At 42.6% G+C, this 20,871-nt stretch overlaps 1 protein-coding gene across 1 annotated transcript in view; it reads right to left on the reverse strand.

Moving 5' to 3' along the window:
- LOC134531463 (voltage-dependent calcium channel type A subunit alpha-1) overlaps nucleotides 1-20,195 on the reverse strand; it is a 362,182-nt gene extending 341,987 nt beyond the window's left edge. The window contains exon 1 of the mRNA XM_063367179.1: nucleotides 19,907-20,195. The gene's annotated coding sequence lies outside the window, so the exon portion shown is untranslated. The remainder of the gene's footprint in view (nucleotides 1-19,906) is intronic.
- Nucleotides 20,196-20,871: the final 676 nt, after the last annotated feature.

Consider the following 20,871-nt stretch of genomic DNA (forward strand, 5'->3'; position numbering starts at 1 on the left):
ATCTGAAAGAAACTCACCCAATCACGAAACACAGACGATGCTACAGTGTTTTAACTTTCAGCTACTCTTAGAATCTTTTCGCGAAATGTGGATGCCCCTAATTATAAATACTTTAAAACATTGTGGATGGTTGGTTATATTAGGTAAGTATAGCTACATTAAAAATACTGTAAAATCTTTTTATGTTTGCTTAGCAAATAACTTTTTAATATGTAGCTATCCAGGGCTAGGAAACCGTTTACATGATTTCACAGTATCTTTAATGCAGCTATCCTAACCGAATCAACCGTCCACGATGTTTTAAAGTATTTATAATGTAGCTAACCTAACCTTTTACAATGAACAAAAAAAACCGAAGATGCACGATCGGGAGTTTGTCTCTCTCGTCTGTGAAAAGAAGGCTTACACGCAGGGACCGGGAATAACTAGCGTGTTCATTTTCGCGATACGCTAACATTTAAATTCTTATTCTGCTTCGTCTACTGGCTGAAAGTTAATCAATGTTTGCTTCAATGATCATGTCATGGCTTACCGTCGTCTTTCGCAGGACGAAGATAAAGTTACAACACAAAACCAGTCTCAGTGTTCTTTGATTCAGCCGGTAATCAAACCAGGAACCTTTGACTACAGGAATAAACACGAAGTTATCTTATTTGTTTGATGTAAGCTTTTGGACATACGCCATTGCTAAGCTCATGTATGTCTGTAGAAGAAAACTATTAAAAACCAAAAGACAAAAAACAGAAATTAACAACAGAAATTTTTGCTTAATTTGTGTTTTTTTGGCAATGGCGTATATCCAAAAGCTTACATCAAGTCATGCACTCCCATTGCACAAATCTTTCAAAGATATTATCTAGTTGTATATCATCACTGTGGTACGATTCAGTTTTTTTGTATGTCTGAATGAAGCTTTATATAAAACCCCAAAGCAGTTTGTAGTATGTATATATATATTCAATGCAGAAGTATTTCTTTTTTTTTTGGGACTTGTTTATTCAAGGAAACCCTCAACTAAACAAGTATCGAATCACAAGTAACTCAGTCGAGACGTCCCACAAGACAGCAGTGATGGGAGGTCATTGAACTTGCGAACTGTTCCAGTCTCTACTTATACTTCGCGAAATTTCCATGATGCTTCCACCCCCCTCCCCACTTTTTACGGCGGTCGGCTGAATTATGGGCGTCGCACACTCAGCTTCATGGGCTTTAGGGGAAAATTCTTTGGGAAGGTGACCGAAAGTTAGGATTGTTACCTTCACAATTATGTGTGTTCCTTTACCGCGATAAATTTTTGTGACGTGATAATTTGCAAAAGACGGTAACTTTTTTCTTCATTTAGCTGGGGTGAATGACGGACGCTTCGACATTGCAACAGCTGTGTCCTGATTGGTCGAGTGAGGATAGGAACCAGCTTCTTTCATTGGCAGGAGCCAGTAACGAAAAAAAAAATTATGGAAGAAATAAACAGGAGTTTAAAGGTGTACTTGGAGAGAAAAATGCATATCAGAGGGCTGGCATAAAGTTATGATGGTACCAGTTTTAAAAAAACGAAAGTGATCAAATTATGAGCTCTGTAGGGGATCACCTTTATGTGCCTTTGTACAAAGGTGTATGTCTTTAAAAAGAAGATAAGGCAGGAAAATGGCTCGAGAAGCATCGCGCGTTTAAAGAAGAGATACGTATACCTGATTTTTGCCACGTGACAAAAATTATGGAGAGAAGACATAAATTTGGAAAATAAATAGTAATGATATTCCTTGATCTGAAGTAGGCGTACGAGTATAGTGTCTTTGGTAAAATTTTAAAGAATCTGGGTTAGATAAGAAAACAATTAGAGTGATGGGTACGTATAGTGGGAATAGAAGCAGAGTGAGAACTGGAAGAGGAATGATGAAGTGGTTCAAAGAAGCCAACGGAGTGAAGCAGGGTCGTGCATTATCCCCAGTGTTGGAGAGGATTATGAAGATAGTTTAAGAGAATATTGGGAAGGAAAGATGAAGGTCATGCTATTTGCTGACAATTTGATGGTTTGGGAAGAAAGGAATGTTAGGTGTAAGAACGACTAGTGACATGGATTGAGGAAGTGAGAAAATGTAGTAAGAGATTCAGCACCAAAAATAGTGAAGTGAAGGTCATGACGAGGAAGGAACCAAAATGAAGTAAAGAGATGCATTTAATTAGATGGTGTTGAGTTGAAACGGGTAGAAACATTCAAGTATCTAGAAAGTGTATAGGACAACAAGGAGATTCATTCTACAAATGTATAAAATGTTTGATGTAGAAGAAAAAGATGTCATTAACACGCAAACACGTGTTCCACAATACTTGTAATATGCCCATAGTCACTTATGAAGCGCAGAGTTGGACTGTAGATAAGAGAGATCCTGGTAAGATCAGAGCAATAGGAATGCAGTTTATGAGGACTATGTTGGTAGTTACTAGTCGGGACAGAAAAATTAATTGTTGGTGAAGCAACAGCAGAAGTACAGGACTTGAATTAGATCATGGAAAAGAGAAGAATGCAACAACATGGCCATGTCCAGTGAATGGAAAACAGAAGATGCACAGGAAAATGGCGGAGTTAAAGTATCCAGTAAGAAGTTTCCAAGAAAGAACAAGGAAGTGGTAGGAAAATCAGATAGTTAAAGGCATCCAGGATAGAGGAGAAGAATGGAACAGAGTGAAGGATGATGAATGGTGGAGTGACATTGGAAGAAGAAGGCATTTTATTTCACATGCCCGGTCGCATGCTGGAAGCAGTTGATGATGATGGTACCACACACACCAATTTTCCTGCAATTATCACATTGCCCGCTTACTAATCGATTTGTTTACAATTATCTACACTGACTGTTTTTTATTCAGCTCCCTAAATTCTACTGTAACATCATTAGGGGCAGGCATTTTTAGCGAAAAGATCTGAACACTTATCAGACTGCAACAAGGTATACCCGCACCTGTGGTTTCTTCCTTGTGATTTGCGGCCTTCTACGAGAGAAATCGTTGCCTTATTTGACCGAGCCACTCAGGACGCGTTTGCTACCGCACTGAATCACTGTGATTGGTGTTGTTACAATCGATATGTACCTGGGAGAAACTCACCCAATCACGAAATACAGAAGATGCTATAGTGTTTTAACTGTCATCTAGTCTCGAAATCTTTTCGCGAAATCTGCAGGCCCCTACATATCATCCATCTTCAGCGCATGTGAAACCTAACAAAGTGTTTTTTTATAAGTTTACAATGAGACTACAAAATGATTTTGCTGTCACCACAACGGGTGTCTGTATTGACTAATTCTTTTTGTATCAGCCAGAAAACTAGCTAGTTTCCGTGTGTGTGTAAGCCACGCACCAATGCTATATGTGTTTCCAGCATTAACCTGTTTGCTAGCCAAGAGCGCGACTACTTTCGTGTGGAGTTGCTTCATCACGGATCCATGCGCGGTGACAGTTGTGTGTTCCGCGGGAACCGTGTAAACTGTCGAGGTATTTAAAAGTTCTTTTTTTTCGACTATATTGCTTAGTTTCATAATAATTTATTTGATAAATTTTGTGGATGTTGTTGTACAAATATGTAGTCAAAGAGAGCCACGAAATGTAATATTGTTTTGACCCTTACAGCAGTTTGTACTGTCGTGTTTTCCGGGAATTCCTGTCGGGAATGGACCTTGGGGACAAGACAAGCTCCAACCCGGTGTAGGTATGTCTGCTCACAACTGAGCTGTGCAGACGACGTCGGACCGAGGACGCTGGGACGAAGGCGCAAGCACGGCTCTTCCTCTGAGCCGAGCCACGGTGAGGCTGGATCAGCATGGACCAGCCCGCGGGAGAGAGCAGATCTGGGCAGGAGCAGGCACGGAGTGGACCGCGATGGGGGCCGGTGGACAGCGGCCATCCGGACTAGGTGACTCTCGCCGCTCTCCAGAATCACAGTTAATTCAAGAACTCTTCAACTCAACTCAAACAAAAGACGAGTTTTTTTTCTCGTAGAATTTAAGATTGCTAGATCCACGTAGAAAATACTCCTGAGTCGTACGCTACGTTCCAAACAAAGACGAACACACGCCGTAAGCAAAAGTAGAGTGTCCTTACTGTTAGGGACCGGAAAAATTCGCGGGTTCAATGACCTGTAGGATGAACTCCATAGTTCTACGTACACTCGGTCAAATGTCACTCACTCATTGGCTGCTGTGTTTTGAGACGTTCCAACGTATCAGCCTGTGATTCGATAAAGGCTTTGGTTGAGTGTTTCTCATTGGCCCAAAGTCATCCAGGTGAGTTGTGAGCCAATAGCAGAGGCAGCACTGAGGTATAACTATTTGTATTTTAGCCTATCACGAAATTAATTCGCGTTTTTTTCCGGTCTCTACTTACTGTAGACGTGACCACCTTTTGAATGTTATTTTGAATCAATGTTAAAAGTGAACTCAGTTCCCGTAAATTTACGAAGATCCCTGGGTGATTTGTGACCAATGTTCTTCGTAAATAGAAGATGGTCAAAGTAGCCTGGCTTCTGGGTTGTAGCCGCGTCCTTGACAAATAATCCACCGACGTTTCGGTCGACATTGCAGTCGCCATCATCAGGGAGCATTTACCTAGTAGTAGGTAGTAGTCAGTAGGTAACTGCTCCCTGATGATGGCGACCGCAATGTCGACCGAAACGTCGGTGAATTATTTGCCGAGAACACGGCTACAATCCAGAAGCCAAGCTACTTCATACAACGGCCGTGAAAGCCTGCGAACGTTATTAGAAGATGAATATTATTGTTAGCTGTGTTCAGGACCTCCGGACAAGGATTATAGCCAGGATGTGATAGCTAATTGCCATGCCCACCTGACTGGTATTGTTCACTGCTGGAGACAGCCAGTCAGAGCTCAGTGACTCTGAAGGCTGTCGCACGTTGAACAGTGTCCTTTACCCTTCTGTCACATCACTTGTGAAGTCCATGTCGAACATTGGCATTTTTATCATTTTTTGCACTTCTGGAGCGTCTTCCTGCTCGTCGACTGAACGCGCCCTGGAGCGCGGCCATGCCGACGTCATGCCGGCCAGCGCACGTCATTGCCCGCGTCACCGGCATGAATGCTGCATGCGACTACGTCATTGCACAACACGCGCCTCCACCCTGGAACCCCCTACCCCTCCCCCAACCCAACAGCGATCGACCCCGCACTCGCATGTCCTTCGTCGTTGGATCACGTGGTTTCTGTCGGACCCCGATCGCGCCTTTCAAGCGAAACTCCACAGATGCGGGTGTGATAATGTACAATAACGTATGATAATTAGAGACCGGAAAAATGCGCGAATTCAGTGACCAATAGGATGGACTCCATGTTCCTCTATGCACTCGGGCGAATTGCATCTGCTCATTGGTTGCTGACCCGCAGCACCTGTTAACTGGGATGCTCGTTATTCGCTACTTCTTTTGTTTACATTTATTTCATTGGCCCAAAGTCCTTCAGATATACTGTGGCCCAATCACTGAAGCAGGAAAATTGCAACCTTTTTTGGATTCTAGCCTATCGAGAAATGAATGAGCGAATTTTCCAGGTCTCTAATGATAATGTGCTGCACGCACCCATGCGAGTCCGCAAGTGTGCTGTCGAGCGCTCTAATCCTGGAGATCTCCTGATGACGTCATCGCCCGGACTTACCTTACCGACTGCGCTTCCAAAAGGCAACAAAGCCCTGGCGGGAAGTAGAGTTTGGTAGTATCCAAAGAACAAGAATGGCCAGGGCAGTAATTTTTTCCACGACGAACGGATTCACACGCTATCAATATCTACGTCACGTGAATGACAGGCATGGGAGACCTAAGATGCACATAAAGTTCTGCCATTCCCGATCACACCCGAACAATTCACCTTCGGCCAACTTCGGGATTTGTTTTATTTTTGCGCAGGAAAAATGAATTCAAATATTATAAGTGGTCGGTTAGGTTAGCTACATTAAAACACTTTAAAAACTACGGGCGGTTAGTTAGGTTAGTATAGCTACATTAAAATAAACAGAGAAATATAAATATATATAAATAAACCCGAGGTTGGCCGAAGGTGAATATTCGGGCGTGTTCGGGCAGGGACAGAACTTGATGGACATCTCAGGCTTCCCGACAGGCATTATTAAGTCGCATGTCGAGAGTTGGCTGACGTGTCGCGGATCTGCAAGGCCGTAGTTGCCGGACAGTGATTGGCTCGGCGGAGTCCTCCTGCAGACTGGAGCCAGCGGGGAGAGGGGGGTTGCTCATGTTGCCGCGAAGTGTGCTCAGAGTGCTTCGCGAACAATCACTAGCCACTAGCCCTAGCGACAACGAATCGAGTGTCTTCCACTTCGTCCAGTCAGACCTGACACACTGAAAACTATTCATGGCCATCACCAAAGAATGTGAGCAAAATAAACCCTACAAACATTATGCGTCGAAAACAAAAGTGGCATTGAAAGTTGTTGCCCCTAGTTGTCACGATTATTTTGGTACTGGCAACAATACTTTTGTTTCATAAAAATGGTTAACTGATAAACTAAACAATTACAAAAATATATTTTGTTTTAAATGTTTATTTAATGTAAAATTTGGCATGTATTGTCATTCAGATAATGCAAAAAATGTTTCTTTAAGAACTATTGCTATAAAGAGAAGTTTACTAGAGAAATTATTTATATCTAAAAGAGACATAGCGTCGAAATAAAACACGTGTTTCAAAGGAAAATTTAAATAGCAATAATCATTTATTTAATTTGAACTAAACTTTGAATATATTACCTTTGCCACAAAGAAAGTTGTTTAACTGGGCAATCAATTTGCAGAAGGCATAAGATTCTAAATAAGGAGTAACCAAAATTAAATATGAGAGCTATATACATAATAACTAAAGTCAATTTAATGGCGTTAATTTTTTTTACTGCAGGATAAACTCCAACTCTCTGACCGTTAGTTTGACGTCTTCGTTGGCAGACAGTGTTCTCTGAGGCGGGCGAATGAACTCGTAAACAATGACAGCGCCAGTCAAATCAGGGGGGGAAAAATGGTAGCGCTGGCCTAAAATCGAACTTGTCGCCGCCCACACAAATGAAAGCGGGAGGGAAAGAGAGAAAGAATAAAACTGGGGGGGGGGGAGAATTCCACGCCGAGCTTAGTCACTGTTCAAGGTGAGGAACTTGCAGGGGTCAGGTGGCTGCGGTGTTGCCACATGAGCTGCAACATGTGCTCATGAGATAACACACTCCACGGTTTACGTTCCACAAAAAAAAAAGGACGTGAAACAAACAAAAAAAAGGTTTGAAGTGGCATGTTACTAATATTTTAGAACATATCATATCACGTTTATTTATTTTAAGTAGCAGCCTGTGTTTCACCGAGCTGCAAACATATTAGCATTTTCTTTCTCGTGTGTGATTGGATCTTCGGTAACGTCCCTCAAACTCTCTGAGCCAGTGTAAAACTTTCAAATTCGAACTTTGGAGATACAGGTTTGCCAACATAGGCAGGGGTGAGACTTCTTGGAGACAAGGCGGCCATTGTACAGGTGGCAGATGTCGAAAAATATTAGATAAGACAGTAAAATTATGGAATATTTATCGAAGGAAGTACCTTAAGAGAAGAGCTCTTCTTAAATCCATATAGGTAAACGAATCATCGTGGAAAATACTCGTGATTACGTTCCTGGTTCTATTTCCCGTTGCAAACAAGATAAACATGCTCGTGGGGGGGAAGAAGTGAGTTTTTGATGTGGACTTGAGCACTTGGCATCATTGCCTGTGTCACTTGGCAACACTGATTGTGTTCACTTGGAAACACTGCTGATATTCATGTGGCAACAATGAAGGTGTTCATGTGGCAATAATGATGGTGTTCATGTGACAACACCGCTTGTGTTCACTTGGCAACACAGCTTGTGTTCACTTAACCACACTGCTGGTGTTCACTTGGCAACACAGCTTATGTTCACTTGAAAACTCCGTTGGTGTTCATATGGCAACAATGCTGGTGTTCATGTGGCAACACCGCTTGTGTTCACTTTGCAACACAGCTTGTGTTATCTTGGCAACACTGCTGGTGTACAAGAGGCAACACAGCTTGTGTTCACTTGGCAACACAGCTTACGTTCTCTTGGCAACACTGCTGGTGTTCATGTGGTAACACAGCTTTGTTCACTTGGCAACAATGCTGGTGTTAATGTGGCAACACCGCATGTGTTCACTTAGCAACACTTCTTACGTTCACATGGCAACACTGCTTATGTTCATGTGGAATCACGGCCGGTTTTAACTTGGCAACACAGGTTGTGTTCACTTGGCAACCCTGCTTACGTTCACTTGGCAACCCTGCTTACGTTCACTTGGCAACACTGCTGATGTATACTTGGAAACACTGCTGGTGTTCACTTGGCAACACAGGTTGTGTTCACTTGGCAACACTGATGGTGTTCATGTGGCAACACTGCCGGTGTTCACTTGGAAACACAGCTTGTGTTCTCTTGGCAACACTGCTGGTGTTCATGTGGCAACACAGCTTGTGTTCACTTGGCAACACAGCTTATGTTCACTTGGAAACTCTGCTGGTGTTCATGTGGCAATAATGCTAGTGTTCATGTGGCAACAGCGCTTGGGTTCACTTGGCAACACAGCTTGTGTTAACTTGGCAACACTGCTGGTGTTCATGAGGCAACACAGCTTGTGTTCACTTGGCAACACAGCTTACGTTCTCTTGGCAACACTGCTGGTGTTCATTGGTAACACAGCTTGTGTTCACTTGGCAACACTGATGATGTTCATGTAGAAACAATGCTGGTGTTCATGTGGTAACAATGCTTGTGTTCATGTGGCAACACTGCTGGTGTTCATGTGGCAACACCGCTTGTGTTTACTTAGCAACACTGCTTATGTTCACTTGGCAAAACTGCTTATGTTCATGTGAAATCACTGCTGGTTTTAACTTGGCAACACAGGTTGTGTTCACTTGGCAACGCTGCTGGTGTTCATGTGGCAACACTGTCGGTGTTCACTTGGAAACACAGATTATGTTCACTTGGAAACACTGCTGGTGTTCACTTGGCAACACAGGTTGTGTTCACTTGGCTACACTGCTGGTGTTCATGTGGCAACACTGCCGGTGTTCACTTGGAAACACAGATTGTGTTCTCTTGGCAACACTGCTGGTGTTCATGTGGCAACACCGCTTGTGTTCACTTGGAAACACATATTGTGTTCTCTTGGCAACACTGCTGGTGTTCATGTGGAAGAACAGCTTACGTTATCTTGGCAACACTGCTGGTGTTCATGTGACAACACCGCTTGGAAACACAGCTTGTGTTCTCTTCGCAACACTGCTGGGGTTCATGTGGCAACACAGCTTGTGTTCACTTGGCAACACAGCTTATGTTCACTTGGAAACTCTGCTGGTTTTTTTATGTGGCAACAATGCTGGTGTTCATGTGGCAACAGCGCTTGTGTAAACTTGGCAACACAGCTTGTGTTATCTTGGCAACACTGCTGGTGTTCATGAGGCAACACAGCTTGTGTTCACTTGGCAACACAGCTTACGTTCTCTTGGCAACACTGCTGGTGTTCATTGGTAACACAGCTTGTGTTCACTTGGCAACACTGATGATGTTTATGTGGAAACAATGCTGGTGTTCATGTGGTAACAATGCTGGTGTTCATGTGGCAACACTGCTGGTGTTCATGTGGCAACACCACTTGTGTTTACTTAGCAACACTGCTTACGTTCACTTGGCAACACTGCTTATGTTCATGTGGAATCACTGCTGGTTTTAACTTTGCAACACAGTTTGTGTTCACTTGGCAACACTGCTTACGTTCACTTGGCAACACTGCTTATTTTCACTTGGAAACACTGCTGGTGTTCACTTGGCAACACAGGTTGTGTTCACTTGGCAACGCTGCTGGTGTTCATGTGGCAACACTGCCGGTGTTCACTTGGAAACACAGATTATGTTCTCTTGGCAACACTGCTGGTGTTCATGTGGAAAAACTGCTTACGTTATCTTGGCAACACTGCTGGTGTTCATGTGGCAACACCGCTTGTGTTCACTTGGAAACACAGATTGTGTTCTCTTGGCAACACTGCTGGTGTTCATGTGGAATAACTGCTTACTTTATCTTGGCAACACTGCTGGTGTTCATGTGGCAACACCGCTTGTGTTCACTTGGCAACACAGCTTGTGTTCACTTGGCAACACTGCTTGAGTATCAGCAGCTCCAAGAAGGCCTCCTACTCCAAGGTCTTGTACTCCTCTCCTCGCGGGATACAGAGCTATCACGTCTGACGTCAGAGCGTGGTTGACGCAGGTCACCAACCTGGCAGCATTTCCCGACATTTGTCGCATCTGACCGCCGACCAGCTTGTATCCTGCTGCGTCACAGCGTCTTCGCGGGGGAAGCGTGGAATTCATGACCGGAGAAGGTCATTCACCTCCTTATCTCGCTCGCCCGTAAATAACCGAGCAATGGAGGTCATCCCTTCGTAGTCTATAATCACAGAAGTTGCGTGCTCATCACAATCTATTTTTAAATTTACGAAAGTAATAGTTAAAGTCCTGTGATGTGGCACTTACACAACGAAAGAAACGAAAGGTTCGCGTATTTACGTGCCAACAGAGAGTACTTTAATTACTTTAGATTGCATATGGTCATATAATTTTGTTCTTTCATTTTGGCCTCATATGGTTTACAGTTTATAATAATATACATTTAAAATTTTCATATTAAGGTCATAAAGTGTATGTCACAATGACTAGTTTTTCCAATGGTTTGAATTAGAGGTCCATCTACGATCAAGTGAATACACTATCATTTTTTGATTCATTTGCTGACGTCCCATTTAAACTTATATAGTGTAGTTCCTTGTTATTCGGGCATAAGCTTGTTGTGTGTTAGCCACATGCTCCTAGTTATTTAAAGATTATAAAAAAGCGGAAAAAAAATCGTTCAAATGCATATGGTTCTCAGACAATCTTATAACTAGAAAATCTCCATATTACACTTATATACAAACCAATGCAATAACAGATCATCTATCAATTTGGCGGCTGTATACAGATGCAATATAAGCATCAGTCTTCCATAAATACATGTTTCTTTAGTATTTTGAACACCATTATTCCGACAAAACTCTCTATGACTCTGAGATAGCGACAGCCTGGCTAAACGACGCTAGAGAGAAATACACATTTACCAATCTAATGTGCAGTATTGTCATTAAGCCGATGCAAAGAAAATGTAGCAAATAAAAATTGGTCCTTTATATCAGTAAAGTTTCATTAAATAAATTTCGCTGGTTTACAGCTACTATTCCACTTGAACGCCTAAGCAGATTTCTAAGCTACCTGGCATTCAGACGCCTCACTTTTTCAAATTTGTATATTGTTTCATTGAAAAGTTTTCCACCTATGTAAAGTGGTTGTTAACTTTGACATATTTATTAATAAACTTTCTTACAAATTCTCTTACAATCGACTCTTACACACCTTTCTCCAACGCAATACAATGATGAGATATCCATCTACAGTTAACAAAAAGCAAACAAAAGTGTATGTGTTTTAGTCTGAATCATTTCATGATTCACTAAATAAGCGTAATCAACTTGGTGCTTGAAGGGTCGCTATAGACTAATAAACTAATACCCGTGCAGTATTTTCTATCTAATTAAGTTTTGTATCAATCAAAGGACGACTCTATATAATGCATCAATTGCATTTATTTTTCATTGTCTTATACACGGAAAAATCCAAGCACGATATGTGCTTACTTACTTTACGCAAACAAATTAAAAGATAAATATTTAATATTAAATTTACTGTCATAATAACATAAAGAGACCTCTGCAAAGAACCATTTTGCTTCCGGATATTATGAGTTGTACAATATTAAAGGAAATTAATATTAAAAACATGAATAATACTTCATTTTATCATAAAAATTATAGCTTTACACAGACACTGTTCTCATTTGCGGATAGTTTAGTTTAGTTTCAAAACCCTTTATTTATAAATGATTCATCAGATTGGTTGCATTTGGAAACCACAGAATACAAAACTCACTTATTACAGCATTCGAAACCGCCAACGTTTCTTCCACCGTTATATGTCATAAGTTATTGTAGACTTTTAGTTACAAACACCTTAAGTTCAGTTTTCCGAATGTGAAATATTTGCAGAGAAAATTATTTGCAATTAGTTTATTTATGAAATCGGATGACGTCGGTGGTACGCAATGGATCACATCCATCCAACACCACTGCTATGCTTTTTGCTGTAAACATGTCGTGAATTTGTCAGCTGTTTAGATTTATATTTCCATTCCTATGAACAGGGCTACCTCTGGCACTTAAGCAACTACAATCCTGCCGTAATATTATTTTGAAGTTCTTCATAGTTTTTTGTTCCCCTGCCACAAACCAACAATTGTCTGCGTAGGTAAAAATCCCTTATTGATTTCTTTACTAACCAGGTTATTTTAGGAGAGCACACATATGTAACATATAGCAAGAATTTAATATTTTAAGACACACCTATTGTTTGGCAAGTTAGATGTCAGAGATAATTTTTTTGTGTGTAAAAATACATAATGTTTGCTTACACGACTGTTCGTTTTAGGTATTTTTTTCTTTAACTTTTAAAACTAAATATCCTTAAAACGTACACTAGTAATAAATTTATATATTTCACTCTGACGGCAGTTTCGGAGTACGATTTATACTTTTAAGGTTTTTGACGTGATAACGTCTTATAAATCGATGAACGCCGGCTGCACGTACGAAAAATTGTCACGTTCCGCCTGAGCCGAGCGTGCATGAACCGGCCAACCACCGTGCGAGAAAATCTACCATAATATCAAACAGGTTAAGGCGGGCCTTTTTAACTAATTGTTAATGATTATATTTAAAAAAATTATTTAAATTAAATTTGAAAAAAAAATGTAATAAATATTTGAAAACTAAAAAGAGTATGCAATTTTTCATCAACGTTTATCACGTAAAATTATCGTCCGTAAACCGACTTTACAGACATCCATTTGCTCGAGTAAAAGAAACGCCATGTCGCTAACACATTTCTCCTGATCCCTAAAAGGCTTGCACATGAACCCGCGCGCGAGAGAGAACAGCAACTGTCAAGTAGAGATCCCGCCGAGGCTGGCTGGGACAGACGGCACGCCAGCCCCTGCGAGGCATGCAACCCACCAGCGCTCCGTGGGCAAGCGGGTGGTATCCAGCGCCTGGCACAGTCGCACGTACTACACCTCGAACCAACACACTACAACAATTCGACGGTGTTATGTAAAAATGGTTCAACCCAAAAACATTTTCAACTGAGTAAATTGAGCTCAAATTTTAACACACAATAACCGGTATTGTGGCAGTGCGTTGAATGTTTGGTCGCAAGATGACATAGTAGCAAGGAATGTTGGTTAAAAAAATTTAGCTCAATTAAAAGTGTATTTTACCTACACAATTATTTCAATAACTTTTTTCCTTTTGTTGGTCAACTCATTTGTGCATAACACCATCCAATTACAATTGATTCTATTAAATTTTATAACCAGGACATTCTTTTATGGACATACTGTACACAGTTGTGCGATGGAAGCTTAGAAGTCCAATCCAGAATTGCCCGACGATTTATTTCGTTACCGTTTTGATAGCTTTACTTGGACTCGTTAGAATGTATGCCATGTAGGAAGTTTTTTCAACATACAGGTACCTATGTTATGTAGATTTTTTTTTCACATACAGGTATGTTATTTTTGCAATGAGTATATTATTTATATATTTTTACGTCAGTAATGTTTGCACGGAATTTATGTTATGTAAGCCATATAATGATGTATGTTTGTAATTTCTCGTACTTGGATAATGGATTACAATCACCCCCCTCCCCTTTTTTCCCCACCCAACGCGTTGTGAAATATGAGAGATAACGCTGTTCTGTCTTTCAGCTGTGGTCGGCTAATCGTAAAAATATAATGTTGTAAATTTTTTTTCCAAATAATCATCGTATTATAATTTACAAATGGCACTGCCACAGTCACAAGAAAATACAGTTGATTGTTTCAAAATGATTTTCCTCCAAAATTACTTACTAAATTCATTAATATTTTCTTTGGAGTAATGGTCGGACGAAACATTTTTTTTTAACGTAGCGTGTTTATTTCAAGCGATCACGGTCGCTGTGCTCTCATTGGCCGACCAGAGGCGGGCCCGAGTTCACTGAAGCCTAGCGAACAACCGGCTCCTCCATGGAGGTTCAGTCTCTCTGAATCACGGTCGAGGCGGGAATCGAACCGGCGACCCCTGCGACGCGTCTCCCGACGTGCGGATGACGTCACGTGAGGGAAGACGTGTGGCCTCCCTGTTCCCCCCTCCCTCACAGGAGGAGGGGGAGGGGTTGGACAGGCGTCAGCCACCCGGTGCATCAAGGAGCGTCTATCCCACCCCCTCCTCCCCTCCCGCGGCGCCCCCACCCCCGCGCCATCACCCCCTCCCGCGCCGGCTTCAAGGTCACCGCTGACACCGGCCCTGCGGGTGACGCAACCACCCCCTTCCCAACCAAACCACCACCCCCTTCCCTCCACAAACCACTTAATAACATTTTTAAGCATAAGTTTCAAACTCTACAAGAAACATATTGTTAGAGACCGGAAAAATTCGCGGGTTCAACGACCTCCAGGATAGACTCCACTATCCTCTACACACTCGGGGCAAATGCCAACTGTTCATTGGCTGCTGACTTGTGAGTCGTCTCGACTGGGTGGCCTGTGATTCGACACTTCTATGAGTGAGGGCCTCTAATTGGCCCTCATTACTCCAGATTAACCGGGAACCAATGGAAGAAGCACCACTAAGGTATAATTATTTGAAATTGTAGCATTTCACGAAATGAATCCGTGAAATTTATAGGTCTCTACATATTGTATATTTGAATAACACTCTGCTAAGGTTATTTTCTGCATAGATTCAATACAATTTTTGGAAACCATTCCAGATTTTTTTTCGTCGCACTTTAAATTCTTCCTCGTGGTTCTTAATTCAAGCATACTTTTTTTTTACCATAGAAAATATAATAGAGTATATTTAGAAAAATTGGACTTCATTTTGTTTTACTATGATTATCAAAGAGTGCATTCAATACTATAAACCTATTTAAGGAATTGTTTAGAAATAATTTTCATTAATGTATGTAATGGGACGTCAATAAGCATAGATACCCGAGCAAGAATTATAACCCAATAATATTGCGAATTTTTTTTTGTAGCGATACAGTCGCTTTCGTGCCAATTAAAAAAATATCTGAACATTTCTAATTCATTTACGTTAAAAAAATTGCAACGTAGAGTCGGGCGCGGTGTTTCCATCGCAAACTCCTAGAGGTCCCGCCACTCGACGGAACAGCGCGGCCAGCGAAGCGCTAGCTCGCATCGGGTCGTTACCACAACGCCGACAGCTAGAAAACTTCTGTGTACCACAACGCCGAAATCCCATAATGCCGAATGTCAAAATTGACCACAACGCCGACAGCTAGAAAACTGCTGTGTACCTAACCTAGTATAACCTAACCTAGTCTAACCTAACCTAGTCTAACCTAACCTAACATTTGTGGCAGTCCTGCAATGACATCAATCAAACCTAACCTTACCTAAACTAACCTAACCTAGCGTAATATAACCTAACTTAACCTAGCCTATCCTAGCCTAGCCTAACATAACCTCACCTAACCTAACCTAACCTAGTCTAACCTAACCTAACCTTTGTGGCAGTCCTGCAATGACATCAATCAAACCTAACCTTACCTAACCTAACCTAGCGTAATATAACGTAACCTAACTTAACCTAGCCTATCCTAGCCTAGCCTAACCTAACCTAACCTAACCTAACCTAGTCTAACCTAACATAGTCTAACCTAAACCTAGTCTAACCTAACATAGTCTAACCTAAACCTAGTCTAACCTAACCTAACCTTTGTGGCAGTCCTGCAATGACATTTTTCGGAGTTAGTGCATTTCGGCGTTGTGGTAATTCGGCGTTGTGGTACACAGCAGTTTTCTATCTGTCGGCGTTGTGGTCAATTCGGAATTTCGGCGTTGTGGTATTTCGGCGTCGTGGTGCGTCCCCGCTCGCATCGTCCTAGCATCACATCTGTATCTCTATTCCCCCGCCACTCGACGGTGTGCACGAGGAGCAGACTCCGCGCTGGTCCAGAGGTGCGGCTCACCACGGCCGGGCGGGCCTAGCAGGTGACTGTCACGTGACCACAGGGGTGACGCGTGAAGCAAGTATTCCCCGGCGGGCATCTGCGCCCTGGGTTATCAGACACACGTGCTCGCTATCCGGCCTTATCTCCGCGGTCAGCGGTGCGATAGTGGCCGCCCCCGCACCCCTTGCGTCACACAGCCTGGCTTCCGGGCTGTAGCCGCTATGACTTTATGGTCAACCTTGCAGTCGCCATCACCAGGTGGCAGTTACCTACTGAGGGCCTGAGAGGTAGACCTTGCATTCGCCATCACCAGGTGGCAGTTACCTACTGAGGGCCTGAGAGGTAGACCTTGCATTCGCCATCACCAGGTGGCAGTTACCTACTGAGGGCCTGAGAGGTAGACCTTGCATTCGCCATCACCAGGAAGCAGTTACCTACTGAGGGCCTGAGAGGTAGACCTTGCATTCGCCATCACCAGGTAGCAGTTACCTACTGAGGGCCTGAGAGGTAGACCTTGCATTCGCCATCACCAGGTGGCAGTTACCTACTGAGGGCCTGAGAGGTAGACCTTGCATTCGCCATCACCAGGAAGCAGTTACCTACTGAGGGCCTGAGAGGTAGACCTTGCATTCGCCATCACCACGTAGCAGTTACCTACTGAGGGCCTGAGAGGTAGACCTTGCATTCGCCATCACCAGGTGGCAGTTACCTACTGAGGGCCTGAGAGGTAGACCTTGCATTCGCCATCACCAGGTAGCAGTTACCTACTGAGAGCTCGCAAGGTAGACCTTGCAGTCGAGGTCGCCCGAAACGTTTGTCATATCTTCTCCTTCAACACGACTACAACCCAGATCCCAAGCAACTCCAGACAATCTCCGCGAATTTATACTTTTCTGATTATGACTTGTGTTTAGGATTCTAGCTTTACAATTCCAGAGTATTTTCGTTTTTTTTTTATGGTCGTTATAAAAAAAAATTTCTTTTTCGTAAAATTGTTTGATTGTTTTGACATCACTTAATATTTTGTGATCACTTCAATATATTTTGACGTCGTTTCAAAAATAAACCTCTTATTAGTGACAGAAAATTCCTCTTGTAACTAAAAGGCCAGTATGTGGACATAATAATTTTTTTTTCATCAAAAAGCATTTGTTTTATAGACAAAAACTTTCATTCTGCACAACAACTAGGAATGCAAATCATGCAAAACGTGTATTTATAATTTTTAAAAAACTTACAAAGTTATCAGGGAAAAGTGTAATCTGAACCGTAAGTTATATAAATGATTATGTTATTGAGTTTGGAAGTTTGTTACTCAATCAAGTCTTTACTTGGTAATAAACTGATTTAAATTAAAATATTTACTAATGTTACAGATGATGGCAACATATGTATTGAAGTAACATTTAGAAGGATTTCCAATCCGATAAGCTGCATGGTCACCAGCAAGGAACTTTAACTATTCCCCTTTACCAATGGTTACATCGTTCCCACAGGACGCATAACCACGGACAAAAACCACTATGTAGAAGAGTTTTCTCAACAATAAATCAGCAAAATCGAAAGCAAAAATGTGAGTTTCAACGTAACAACACAGGAGTCCGAAAAGTATCCGAGTTTTAACTCCATACAATTAAATATTGTCGTTCCTAGAAAGTATCGCCAAAAACTGTTTTGAAGCAGGCACTAACATTATTTTGTAGCAAGAAAAGAAAATATTTTGCCTTAAATAATCTTTTATTGTAGGATAAACCTAATATCCCAATAACCCACTTAGAAAAAACTACAAAATAGTTTTGTTGACTTGGCTTTATATTATTTGTGATCTATACAGACAAAATATATCGGAAAAGATGTGTTGTTCTAAGAAGTAATAAATTATTACAAATAAAAAAATATATATTTTTTTGGAAGAATAAATATTTGTGAGGGTATAAAAAAATTAAAGAAGCAACAAAACTTAAGTTTATAGCAAAATATGATTTAATTATGAATATTTATTTCTAATATCTCAAATAACTAGGTTAGAAATATTTTGGCTAATATAAGTCTGATATTTTTGACGTGACAACGTCTAATAAATCAATGAACGCCGGCTGCAAGCACGAAAAAGTGTCCCGGTACGCACATTGTCCAGTACGCACATTGTCTTGTTACGCACATTGTCCCGTTACGCTCTTTGTACACTTGCGCCGCATTTATCTCTCTTCCACTCGATTGGAACAACCATCGATTTGACTTTTTCGAGGCACATTAAACTTGAAACACTCCCATTCGTTTCCTACTTTTGCAATCATCGTCCTATCCTTAACAGAATAACACAGATTGGAAGAAGTTAAATAGCAAACATGTAATAAAGTTATAGTTAAAATAATCTCTTCGTTAAAGTAATAAACATATTTGAATTAATGAGTGCAAATAAAAGTAAATTTATCAATTAAACTGTAGATTTCATTTCACTCTTTCTTTGTATCCATACAAAATAGTGATAATTCAATAAAAAATGATTCAATTTTATTCATAAAAGTATGCAATCATTTCATCAATGTTTTGTTATGACGTTGTCACGTTAAACTACCGTCCGTAAACCGACTTTACAGACAACCAATTTTTTTTCTAAAGGCTTTCACGTATTTCTTTGCGGGAGGAACGTCGAAAGGCGTGTAGCGAACTTCCCGGTGGTCGGCCAGAGGGATAGTTGGAAGAGGGTGGTTGGGGGGGGGGGGGGGGCAGCTAGCTGCGAGGGTCGACCAGCTGAAGAAGGCAGCGCGCGACCGAGCGGTCCTCGTGAATGGGCGTTCGACCGGACAATCGACCCCGCCGCGGTCGACCCATCGAAGTGTCGACCGGTCGAGGCGAGGCCGCGCAGACCAATGGCGAGCCAACACGTCACCCGACCGCAGCGCCCCAATGGAGGAACCCACGTCCCAGTTTCCCTTAGTTTCAAATAAACAGCGATATTTTCACAAAATACAGCATTTTTCCGAACTCACCTTTTTTTTTTTTTTTTTTTAGATGCTACAAAACATTTTAACGATTAAAAGTGAGATTCCTTAAAATTATATTTAAAAACAAAGATCGTCCGTTCCTCTATTAAAATTTCAAACAATAAATATTTGCCCGAATGAATGGTCCGTAGTATGATGAACACGATTTCATCATTATGTCATATTTCGGGCAAACATTTATTAAAAAATTTAAAAAAAAAGTAGGGTTATCTTTCACCTCAATAAATATTTATACAAAACAACAAAACATTATATGCTCCTCAGAGACAAAGTCATGAAGAGTGGCAAAACAAGTTTTCAAAAAATCACATATAAAACGATTAATTATGAGACTATTTTATAAAATAACACCTGGCAATTATTTATTTTTTAGTATAAAAGACCAAAAGGCATCGCAAATGTAAGTCGCACGAGAAATATCTAGCGGAAAAATAAGTCGGTTCACATTGGTACCTGAAAATAATTTGCACAGCTCTTTAAACATTTATAAATACCACAAAAATAAAACACACACAAGCCACACACTTCGAAATTGTTGACACGGATGTGCCTTGGTGTTTGCGTGTAAACACACGAATCACACTCGAAGCCTCCATAATGCGTACATATGTGGAGAGAAACACTCGCATTTTTGGCAAGACAGGACCCGCAAAGCGTAAATGAAACCAGAGATGTGGCCTAACCTTTGTAAGACCTGCTGTCGGCGCCATCTTGACCCTTGCAGTAAAGCCCTCTGTCAACCGAAGCCTCCTTTCCGCAGTTGCGTGAACACTCCGTGGTCGCGTCACGGTAATCCACTGGACCGCACTCGACAACTTCCCCCCCGCACGCGCCCCCGAACAACTAACTAAAAAAAAAAAAACTGGACTAGAAACTCCCGCGGGGCAGGTCTGTCATCAACTCATGTCGACACTCGTGCCACTAGTGCCTCGGCAGCGCGCAGCCGGCCTAGCTTCCAGTCTGTCCAACACTGCTGCCTCGCTCGCCTGGCGCCCGCGCCGCCCGCCCGGCTCGATACTGCCGCCCACGGCCCGTCCCGCCTCGCTTTGCGCTCCCGCTGCCGGCTGTATGGCTCGACACGCGTAGCCTGCACCGCGCCCTGCCTAGCGTGTCGGCCCGTCCCGCCTCCCTTTGCGCTCCCGCTGCCGGCTGTATGGCTCGACACGCGTAGCCTGCACCGCACCCTGCCTAGCGTGTCGGCCCGTCCCGCCTCCCTTTGCGCTCCCGCTGCCGGCTGTATGGCTCGACACGCGTAGCCTGCACCGCGCCCTGCCTAGCGTGTCGGCCCGTCCCGCCTCCCTTTGCGCTCCCGCTGCCGGCTGTATGGCTCGACACGTGTAGCCTGCACCGCGCCCTGCCTAGCGTGTCGGCCCGTCCCGCCTCCCTTTGCGCTCCCGCTGCCGGCTGTATGGCTCGACACGTGTAGCCTGCACCGCGCCCTGCCTAGCGTGTCGGCCCGTCCCGCCTCCCTTTGCGCTCCCGCTGCCGGCTGTATGGCTCGACACGTGTAGCCTGCACCGCGCCCTGCCTAGCGTGTCGGCCCGTCCCGCCTCGCTTTGCGCTCCCGCTGCCGGCTGTATGGCTCGACACGTGTAGCCTGCACCGCGCCCTGCCTAGCGTGTCGGCCCGTCCCGCCTCCCTTTGCGCT

Source organism: Bacillus rossius, chromosome 1 (assembly GCF_032445375.1).
Source record: "Bacillus rossius redtenbacheri isolate Brsri chromosome 1, Brsri_v3, whole genome shotgun sequence".
NCBI lineage: Eukaryota > Metazoa > Arthropoda > Insecta > Phasmatodea > Bacillidae > Bacillus > Bacillus rossius.